Source organism: Cyprinus carpio, unplaced genomic scaffold, assembly GCF_018340385.1.
Source record: "Cyprinus carpio isolate SPL01 unplaced genomic scaffold, ASM1834038v1 S000006531, whole genome shotgun sequence".
NCBI classification, from domain to species: domain Eukaryota; kingdom Metazoa; phylum Chordata; class Actinopteri; order Cypriniformes; family Cyprinidae; genus Cyprinus; species Cyprinus carpio.
This window is the reverse complement of record NW_024879196.1, coordinates 268,894-281,177: the sequence shown is the minus strand read 5'-3', so window position 1 is coordinate 281,177 and position 12,284 is coordinate 268,894.

Sequence of the window (12,284 nt, the reverse complement as noted above, 5' to 3'; positions counted from 1 at the left end):
CTCTCTCTGTCTCTCTCTCTGTATGTGTGTGTGTGTGTGTGAACCCTTTCAACAACATATTTTTTACAGCATTTATTAAACATTTTTAATGTTAGTTAAACAAAATGTTCATGTTAATTCACAGTGCATTAACTGATGTTAACAGATATAACTTTAAATTTTAATAATGTCTAAGTTTTGAATATTAATTAACATTATTAAATGCTATATAATTATTGTTAATGTCAATTTATATAGTTAATTTTCTTAACTGAATCCTCATAGTAAAGAGTTACTAAAGTTTTAAATTTTGTTCTGTGTGTTTCACAGCCTTGATAATTTGGATTAACCCTTTAATTGCTGTAACCCTTAAAACCAGACTACCAGAGGGTTACTGTAAATGCATGTGCCCACTATGCACCGTTTTCCTGATGCCACCGGGCTGGTGTTGCACTGATGGCTTGGGCCCACCATTGCTGCTTGCAGCTATATTTATTATCATTTTTTGCCAAGGTTTTTGGGGCATTTGGGGCCCTTAACATGCTCAAAAACTCTTGAAAATTGGCACACACCTTGGAATCTGTGGCCATTAGGGCCGGGCAGAGACTGTTACACAGGCGTGGCAAAGGGGTTCTACAGCACCCCCTGGAATACGGAGGACCATATATCATACATACTTGCACGTATACATATGAAACTCTGCACACATACAGTAGGTTGACAACCAAAATGGGTAATACCGCCGCGCGTACTGCCACCGCAGGGCCGCGGTGTTAACTGCAAGTCAGTCGCGTGTTAAAATCATTCGCGAAACTACCGCCAGGTGGCGCAAAGGGACGGATTGCGAACTGAATTGTAAAATGAAAGGAAGACGTAAAACAACAATAACATTATAATATACATTATAACATCCTTAAAAGCCATTAAAAAATAGGACAGTCTTAGGCTACAGTCTACTCATCAAAAAATTTAAGAAAGACCAACACAAAGGCTCTTATGCATGCTATTGTTATTAAACAGTCATTATATATATATACGGATTAAAAGCTAAATGTTTTCATTTCGGTTCATTCTTGGTTAAAAAAAATAATAAATAATCTTCAGGTTCCATTTGCAGAGCGAAATTAGAACGGTGCAGCATTTACAAATAATTCTTATTCACTCTGTTATTATTCTTGATTTTTCAAACTGCTAACACTTTGCATTTTTGAATTATGCCTTTACTGTGTGACCAAAAATTGTGAATTGTGACTTTGATCGCGCAGGTGCCTCACGCACATATTCATTGGAAACAGTCGTTCACGAGCCATGCGGCGCGAGCAGCGGGCCACTTTGGGATATTTTTACTCATTATGATTTTTTTTCCGTCGATACTGAAACACGTGTGAAATCCAAAGCCTATTTTACCTCATGAATAAGAGTTTAGCTTCAAATTGGCAACATGTTTGGATTTGTCCCGAATGAGAGAGATAAGCCCAACCTTACCTTATGTATCGCTTTAAATATTTTTAATTATTATTTTTGTTTTGTTTATAAGCCTATTATTATATACTGCAATTATATTTATCCATTATAATTATATATTTGTAATTCTTGTTCTGTTCTGATAAATTTGTTGAATTTAAAGGATTTTTTGTAAGGTGAAGGGAACTAAAAATATCCTGTTGGTACATTAGCCTATAACATTATTAGGCCTGCCGTTATTATTTCTGAATGTAATAAAATGCAACTCTCACAAACTTTATTTTTTAGCGTGTTTAAAAAAAAAATGCAGCAAACGAAAATAGGCGATTAATCGGTTAAAATGTGTTATTGTGGGTTAACAAATTTACATTATATACTTAGGAACAGAGTATGGGCCAAATCTAGGCTGTGTTGTTAACTATTTACAAGTTTTGTGTAGCTATAATTGTATCCAGCTTTATTTTTCCATTGCATCCGAAAATGACTTTGTGCACGCGCATTCACTCCGCGCGCTCAAGCTGCTTCCCGCGATACTCAGCTGTGGACGATTTCAAAAATTTTAATATAAAGGTCGCTGTCACATATTATATACAGGAATTGTTCATAAAAAAAATATATATTGTTAGTTTTATGCTAACATGCAATCAAGATCTTCAGATACTATATAAGATACAAGTTCATTTAGACTATTTAACATGCACTGTGACATTTTACCATTTCAACTTATAAATTCCTTAAGATTTTAAAGTCACTTTAATAGTATTGCAATTCACGTTGAATATGGTATTTAAAAAAAAAAGGTTTTAATTGCTTAAATTATTTCTATGAATTAATAATATGTTATCATGACTTTTTCATCATATTTTTTTACGAGCTGTATTCATTTTCCATTTCGGAAACCAAGCACACACCTTTTTTCTTTTTTAAATCTATTAATCGCTCACATAGCTCTAACAAGGTTTTTTTTTTTTTTTTGAGGAACGTGCCTGTTACATTCAGTGACTTTCAGTTTCCTTATTTGGTCTTTTCCTGTTCTAGTTTTTTAATTGATTAATCCCCGCCTGTCTCCATTTCCCTGATTACCTCCTGTCTGCTTAAATACCCTGTCTGTTTAGTTCTTCCTCGTCCGTGATTAATGTTGTAATGTAGTTTTTGTTGGATGTGCCCTTGTTCCTCCGCTATCATTAAAAGAAACCCTTTGTAATTCGTCTTCCTCGTGCGGCTTCATTTCACACCAGCTAAACGGTAACAGAATCACGGACCCAACAGTTTAGCGGTGTAGAAAGTTCGTGGGTGGAAAGAAAGAGGACAAGGGGGCGGCTTGACTGCTGACGATCTTTTATTTAAATTCAACACTCTTAAATCAAAGGGGTGCTTCCTCGCACCGGCATAAACACAACGTTCAATCAATTCCGCGTTCGTATTCCCAGGTCAGCACTCGTCAGCAGTCCTTCTCTCTCTCTCACCTACTCCCGTCTCTCCTGGCGTTATATACTCTCTCCACGCCAATTACTGGAACAAGAGACAGGTGTTGATTATTTCCGTCCAAACCACTCACTCACCGTTATTCTCCTGATTCTCTCTCCCGCTGCAGACTTCGCTAAACCACGCCCCCCTGCCACAAGTGGCGTTTTTCTTTGTGGGTTTTTTTGTTTTTTCCCCCTCTCGGAATGGATATCCCAGCAGTCCAACTCCTGTGCCTGGAGCAACTGGACCGTTCGCTGGAGGACCATACCAGGGACTTTTTCAATCTGCCGTGTCTTACGGACTTCCCTGACCGCTCGCTCTGTGTGTTCTACTATGCTGGCCTGAGCGAGCGGTGTAAGGCACGCCTCCTAGCGAACAGTCCCAGAGAGGATTTCGCCGCTTTCGTGGAGTGGGTGCTGGAGAAAAATGGATCCCCATTTACCAACTGCACCGCCGAAGAGGATATCTCCAGCCCCACTCCCGAACCAGAGACCAGCCAGCCACCATCCGGCTACACGGAGCTAGAGCCCACCGCAGTCGCAGAGCCTGAGCCAATCACCGACAGGGAGCAGGAACTCGAGAGCGCGACTGACCAGGTGTGTGAGCCGGCAACACCGTGCGTCGTGGGACGATTGGTGGATTGGTTCCTCTGCTCCTCTTCCGCTGGTTCCGTCCATCCCTGACCTCCTTTTTCTCCGCTGGTTCCGTCCATCCCTGACCTCCTTTTTCTCCGCTGGTTCCGTCCAGCCCTGATCCTCCGGTTTCTCCACTGGTTCTGTCCAGCCCTGACCCTCCTGTGTTCCCTTCCATCCTCCCTCTCTCATCTCCTCCTAGACCAGCCAGTTCCTCGACCTCATCTCTGCTGGTGCCAGTCAGTCCCGCAGCTCACCTTCAGTCCGCGCCATCCTCATCCTACAGCCCCCCACACAACTACCACTCCCCAGCTCCGCCTTGGCGTGTGGATTCCCTGTCTCCGCCTCCAGCCTCCGAGCCCTGGACTCCTCCTTGGTCCTTCGACCCAGCGGCTCCACCTTGGCTCTTAGCTCCCTCGTCTCCGCCATGGCCCGGCATCCCACCTGCTCCACCTGGCTCCCTCGTCCCTCCGGCTCCACCTTGGTCAGTCGTCGACCATCTGCCGCCTCTGGACTCCATTCCTCTGGCTTCGCCTCATCACTCCATCCCTCTGGCTCTGTCAGGCTCCTCCTTCCCTCTGGTTACGCCTCCATCCTCAGTCACTCCGGCTCCGCAGCGGTCTTCCAGGGCCCCACCTCCGCCTTGGTCGCCTGAGCCTTCTGCTCCGCCTTGGCCCTCCGGATCCTCAGCTTCACCCTGGCTCTGAGGCTGCTCTGCTCCATCTTGGGCTCCTCTCCCACCGGCGCTGTCTCCGTCTGTCGGCCCCCTGGTGTCGTCGGCTCCTCCTCCACCTTGGCTCCTCTCGCAGTCGACTCCACCGTGGATCTCCATCCTGGCTGGTCTCTGGAGCACCATCTGGCTCCTCCTGCTCCGTGGCCTCATGAACTATGCCCCCCTCATGAACTATGCCCCTTTCCTAGCTCCATGCTCCCTCTTCGCCTGCCCCACGCCCGCCTCCAGAACCCCCATCCTCCCTTGCGGTGCGAGGACGCACCGTTCCGGGAGGGGGCGAACTGTTACATTCAGTGACTTTCAGTTTCGTTATTTGGTCTTTTTCCTGTTCTAGTTTTGTTAATTGATTAATCCCCACCTGTCTCCATTTCCCTGATTACCTCCTGTCTGCTTAAATACCCTGTCTGTTTAGTTCTTCCTCGTCCGTGATTAATGTTGTAATGTAGTTTATGTTGGATGTGCCCTTGTTCCTCCGCTATCATTAAAAGAAACCCTTTGTAATTCGTCTTCCTCGTGCGCCTTCATTTCACACCAGCTAAACGGTAACAGTGCCACTGTCAGGGGAGTCACATCATCATTAGAGTTGCAAATTAACTTCAGACATGGAAAATAAGGGCTAATAGAGGCTCTTTCTTTTATTCTTTATTTATAATGTTTATTCTTGAAGAAAATGAGTATTTACTCTTTAAGAAAATAAGGGAAAGAATAAAGGACGATCCAAATATTTGTAATGTACAATAATATAGGCCTATGTCTGTCCATTGGATTTTAAAGCATAACAACTGAAGGTCTGTGAAACGTTAGCCTATAAAGCATTTTTTAAACAATGGCACTTAAAGTTTTCAACTAAAATATTATTTCAACCATATAGCCAGTGAATAAATAAAATGCATACTTTTCAAGGAAAGAACACTTAGAGAGTGTAGGTTGCTTAACCTACGCGTATAAAATGCTTTAAAAACTTTAACAGAGATGACTAGAGGGTATTTAATAGATCTGCCTCCCACGTAAGATTTTTCTATTTACTAGTCGTTGATTTGTCATTATTCGTTGCATTATTCAACTAATCGCAGGTTTATAATAAATCTATAATCCATAATGAGCCTTATATATTCCGCGCTCAAGAACATGCATTAAGTTTGCCCCAAAGCACAGGCAGAAGTAGCCCAATAATTGTGAAAAAGGAGACATTTTAATTATTTATTAATAAACAAATATTTTCTCGTTGGCTGGAAGATGAAATTCACGGTGGTGGCTCTCTCCACATGGGCTTTAGAGAGAAATGCAACCTTCACAGATTAGATAATGCTTTTGTTCTGAATTGATTCGTTTAAAAGAAATTTCAAGCTTTCTGTAGATATATTTTTCATGTATGTGAGACACCACAATTTTAAGTAAATTCATTATCAGGAAAAAATTCAAGTGATCGAGAGGGCGCCTCCCTGTCATGCATGTGTATTAATAATTTTCGCACAAACACTTGAATATGAATAATAATTCACATTTTGCATATGCATTACAAAGCAAATATATATATATATTTTTTTACATGCAATTATCCAAAATAAAACCAAACAAGATTTATAATGAAGATAAAATATGTAGACAAATAAGAATAAATGCTGCGAGCACTCAGCATCACGCACGCCGAGCAAATCTTGCACTGATATTTTACGGAATATTAAACCTGCATTTAATACAGCTACATTTTTTTTTTTACTAAAATCACATGAAATCAAGTAAAGAAGACATAAATTTGTCAATTAATGAAGCTCTTTTTTACATCGTGTGCATTTCGTTGATTATAATGAGAGAACTTGAGTTTAATCATGAGGACGTTTTATTAATCAGTCCATTCTTTAGAGTTTCAATGATTTAGTTAAATGGTGCAGGTTTAATTTATTCGTTTCTTGTTTTAATTAGGCCTAAATAATGGGAGCGGAATTATACAGTGCCTCACGTTTTACTGAAATAAGGAAAATTATTTATAAAACACGCAAGCCTAGCTCACAATAGGCTACCACTTTTAATGCTCCGATGCAAAGTAAACCACAATTTCTTTTGAATAATATAACACATAATTCATATTATATAAATAATACTGCACACTATTTAAATGTGTCAAATCTAAAATATGATGTAGAGAAAATATAAGCACAGGTTCATAGGCTTGATAATTATCCTGTTTGAATTCCTTCTAAGAAACGCACATATCTTCATAAGGAGTAAACTTTCATCTGTGAATATTAAATATTTTTTCTTTCATTTTCCCCGACTGCAGTCAAATGTAACACATCAGCGAGGCAAAGCTGACGTCTATTTGCGAAAATATGCTTTGATGCGCTTGTTTGTAAACTTGTGATTAAAGCGCCACTCAGTGGTCAAAAGCTGCAAATGAACATTGCAGACGCCACGGCGGCGGTACAAGTGGCGGTAGAACCAACGTTTTGGATGGCCACCTACTGTATACAAACCCGATTCCAAAAAAGTTGGGACACTGTACAAACTGTGAGTAAAAAAGGAATGGAATAATTTACAAATCTCATAAACGTATATTTTATTCACAAAAGAATATAGATAACATATCAAATGTTGAAAGTGAGACATTTTGACATGTCATGCCAAATATTGGCTCATTTTGGATTTCATGAGAGCTACACATTCCAAAAAAGTTGGGACAGGTAGCAATAAGAGGCCGGAAAAGTTAAATGTACATATAAGGAAAAGCTGGAGGACCATTTTGCAACTTATTAGGTCAATTGGCAAACATGATTGGGTATAAAAAGAGCCTCTCAGAGTGGCAGTGTCTCTCAGAAGTCAAGATGGGCAGAGGATCACCAATTTCCCAATGCTTCGGCGAAAAATTGTGGAGCAATATCAGAAAGGAGTTTCTCAGAGAAAAATTGCAAAGAGTTTGAAATTATCATCATCTACAGTGTATAATATCATCCAAAGATTCAGAGAATCTGGAACAATCTCTGTGCGTAAAGGTCAAGGCCGGAAAACCATACTGGATGCCCATGATCTTCGGGCCCTTAGACGGCACTGCATCACATACAGGAATACTACTGTAATGGAAATCACAACATGGGCTCAGGAATACTTCCAGAAAACATTGTCGTGAACACAATCCACCGTGCCATTCGCGATTCATAAACATGATCCAGAAGCGCAGGCGTTTTCTCTGGGCCAAGGCTCATTTAAAATGGACTGTGGCAAAGTGGAAAACTGTTCTGTGGTCAGACGAATCAAAATTTGAAGATCTTTTTGGAAAACTGAGATGCCATGTCATCCGGACTAAAGAGAACAAGGACAACCCAAGTTGTTATCAGTTCAGAAGCCTGCATCTCTGATGGTATGGGATTGCATGAGTGCATGTGGCATGGGCAGCTTACACATCTGGAAAGGCACCATCAATGCTGAAAGGTATATCAAAGTTCTAGAACAACAAATGCTCCTATCCAGATGTTGTCTCATTCAGGGAAGACCTTGCATTTTCCAACTTGACAATGTCAGACCACATACTGCATCAATTACTACATCATGGCTGCGTAAAAGAAGGATCCGGGTACTGAAATGGCCAACCTGCAGTCCAGATCTTTCACCCATAGAAAATATTTGGCGCATCATAAAGAGGAAGATGCGACAAAGAAGACCTAAGACGCCTGTATTAGACAAGAATGGGACAACATTCCTATTCCTAAACTCTCCTCAGTCCCCAGACGTTTGCAGACTGTTATAAAAAGAAGAAGGCCTTCTCCCAACTTTTTTGAGATGTGTTGATGCCATGAAATTTTAAATCAACTTATTTTTCCCTTAAAATAATACATTTTCTCAGTTTAAACATTTGATATGTCATCTATGTTGTATTCTGAATAAAATATTGAAATTTGAAACTTCCACATCATTGAATTCTGTTTTTATTCACAATTTGTACAGTGTCCTAACTTTTTTGGAATCAGGTTTGTAGGTTTAACTCAGACTGAAAAATCTGAAATTATTCAATCCTCATGAGAAATATTCAAAACTAGTGCAATACAGATATTGCAAAGTTAAGACATGGTCACTGGACAGCAAAATGCTTACTGGGTTAGCGGGGTCAGAAAAAAAAAAAAAAAAAACAGGTGGAGAGGAAAGGAAAATGGTTAACTGCAAAAGAATTAAGAATTAAAGTGAAGAATAAGGTGTGAAACCATCAGGAAGCATTTAGTCTCGAGCACCACCATTTTCCAGAACTGCAACTTTCCTGGAGTCTCCAGAATTACAAGGTGTCAGAATCTGTCAGTAAGTTTTAGCTCATTTTTATTCCATCTCCTATCTGGCAGAATTGACTAAAAATTATTCTTCACATTAATTCTTAATTCTTTTGCAGTTAACGTGTGTCTTTTCTTCTCCACCTGTTTTTTTTTCTCACCCCGCTGTCCCAGTCAGTATTTTTTTGTCCAGAACTGCAACTTTCCTGGAGTCTCCAGAATTACAAGGTGTCAGAATCTGTCAGTAAGTTTTAGCTCATTTTTATTCCATCTCCTATCTGGCAGAATTGACTAAAAATTATTCTTCACATTAATTCTTAATTCTTTTGCAGTTAACGTGTGTCTTTTCTTCTCCACCTGTTTTTTTTTTTCTCACCCCGCTGTCCCAGTCAGTATTTTTTTGTCCAGTGGTCATGTCTTAACTTTGCAATTTCTGTATTGCATTAGTTTTGAAAATTTCTCATGGGGATTTAATTATTTTTGACTTTTCAGTCTGAGTTAAAACTCTTTTTTGGCTCATTTCATCTGTGAAAAGAAAACTGCCTAATAGTTCTGCACACCTGAATATAAGGCTTTGTTTCTCTTCAAGCCTTCATGGACAATTATATATCCCTCATAAATGATTAAATACAAAATAAATGGTAGTTATTAAGATTGATGTGGTTTGGAATTGGTAAAATGTGCTTGGAAAAAAATCTGAATATCAACATACCTAATAATTATTTACATGGTGTAAATCATTAAAGGTTTTGGTAACACGTTATAACAAGGTCTCATTTGTTAACATTAGTAAATGCATTAACTAACATGAATTAACAATGAACAATATATTTTCACAGAATTTATTAATGTTTGTTGATGTTAGTTCACAGGGCATTAATGTTAACAAATAAAACAATGTTTTAATGTTTAAGGTTTGAATAATACTGACATTAATACATGCTATATAATTATTGTTCAGGTTAATTAATATAGTTAATGTTAATAAATGAAACCTCATTGTAAAGTGTTACTAAATTTATATATATGGTTCTGTGTATGTGATTTCACAGTCTTGATGGTTTGGATTAACCCTTTAATTGCCATATCCCTCAAAACCTGACTGCCAGAGGGTTACTGTAAATGCATGTGCCGACTGGGCACAGTTTTCCTGATACCTCTGGGATGGCGTTTGCACTGATGGCTTGGGCCAGTCATCACTGCTTGCACCTTTAATTAGGGCCCAAGCACCGCAGTGCGAGGACCCTCTTGGAATTGCTCTGTTTCTTCTTCTTCTTCTTCTCCAAAGTGAATCACATTTTTGAGGGCCTAAACATGCTCCAATCCTAACGTAACTTTGAACACGCATCAGAACTGTGAAAATTTACATGATATAGGTTTCAGTAGTGGGTGTGGCAAAATGGCTCGATAGCGCCACCTGTAAAATTTCAACAGAATGTGTCTCAAGCTACGTTTTACATACATGCACGAAAATCGGTACACACGTGTAACAGAACATTACCTACAAAAAAGTCTCTTGGTACAAAATCCAAAACCTAACGGGAAGTAAGCTATTGACGATTTTTGTGCAGTTTTTGCCATTTCCATGCCTCGTACTTTGACGAACTCCTCCTACAGTTTTAATTGGATCATCTTCAAATTTGGTGAGCATCATAATAAGACCTTTGTGACATTAAATTGTGAAGATCTTGAGTTTTTGTCAAGGCGCGTGTCCCTGGCGGCCTAACAAAATGTGATGTTTCGCCATGAAACAGGAAGTTGCTGTAACTCAGGCAAGCAATGTCTGATCTGCACCAAACTTCACATGTTTGATAGGTGTTCTGTCCTAAACAAACACCCATCCCCAAATTCAGTTATAGTCATAGTGCCACCTGCTGGTAACAGGAAGTGACATGGTTAACACTGTTATGGACTCGTAGGAACATATTAAAAAGCATCAACAAGTGTTAAATAGGATGGCAACATGCTAGAAACATACTAAAACATGCTAGAAGCACTTAGCTAAGTGCTAAAGTATGCTTTTAATGCAGTGAAACAGGAAGTTACTGTAACTCAGGCACCCAGTGTCCAATATGCCCCAAATTTAGCAAGTTTGATAAGAGTCCTGGCCTAAAGACATCTACATGCTCATATCTGGTTATAGTTATAACGCCACCTATTGGCAAAAGGAATTGTCAAGTTAGTCTCTTTGATCAAACTTCATCAATTTGTTCGTTGTATGATGCCGATCGCATAAATGTGACTATTAGGAGTCAAAGTTATATCGCCACCAACTGGCAGCAGGAAGTGTGTCATTTTCAAAATGCTTTGAATTCAGCATCTTATTTTTACTCGATTTGCTTCAAACTTCATCAGAATAATGACAAAACACGGCCGATGTAAAACTGTTGCGGGGATATTGATATCTAATATATTGTTGTGATGGCAATGTGTCAAACTTGAATATTCTGTTCTGGTGATTTTGAGGCAGATAACATGCTCAGAATTTCATGAAACTCAAAACACATATCAGTATTAATGATAGATAGACACTGGCAAAAGCTCATACATAAACATAATTTGCGGAAGAATTTTGGATAGCTTGAATGGTTTTGCCGTGGTGATTTATTAAAATAACAGTAAAAAAATAAAACAGTAATTCTTATTTTTTTAAAGTGCAGCTTCCAAACACTTCAAAATATGTAACTTACAGAGAACAAATCATCCTGAGGAAACATGTTTACAAAAATGCTTCATGCACAGAGGCCACAAAAAAATAATACTATCACTTTATATGTGTCAGGTGAAAGCTGTAATACCAAAGATGAACACCAGATGGAGCCATAGCAAAGCATTGCTTTATATAATTTTCACAAATGATTATAGATCATTAAAATATTTTTTATAAATGGTTATAGATAATAAAAAGTGCTGGGAACAATTTACAATAAGGTACCTTTGGTTAACATTAATTAATGCATTAACTAACATGAACTAACAATAAAATATTTTTTTTAATTTTAGTTAATACTAACATTAAAATGTTTAATTATTGTTTTGTTAAATCACAGTACATAAACGAATGTTTAGATACAACTTCACATTTTAATAATGTATTAAACTAAGCTTTGATTAACATTAATAAATGCTATATATTTATTGTTCATGTTAACTAATATAGTTAAATAATATAGTATTTAACATTAGTACAAGCTAAGTATGAACAACATATTTTTGCTGCATTTATTTGTGTTAGTTACAAATTGTTTATGTTAATTCATGGTACAGTAACTGATGTACATTAACTATACATTTTAATTAATAATGTAGTAATCCATTTTGAAAATAATATTCAAGATTCATTCAAGATTCAAGATTTTTATTTGTCACATACACAATTATATAGAGCATATATAACCAGCAGTGAAATGTGAGTCAGGTCCGCTCCATGGACAGTGCAATTATTAAAGAATACAACACAGATGAAAATATACATAAATATAGCTATGAAAGAATGAAATAAAAGTAAACAATAAAAATATAAGAATAAAATATAAAATATAAAAAAAGATGTATACTGTAGAATAAAATATATAGTGGAAAATAATGTGCATGAAAGTAAACTGTAGTCTTAAATATTAAGAAACACAGGGATGTACAAGAGGCAAATGTGCAAACAGGTTGACACGGTCAGTATGTCAATGTGAGGTAGTGAATGATGAATATCTTACTGATAAAGTGAATTTTAAGTGGGGACATGAAGATGTTAAGAGGCTG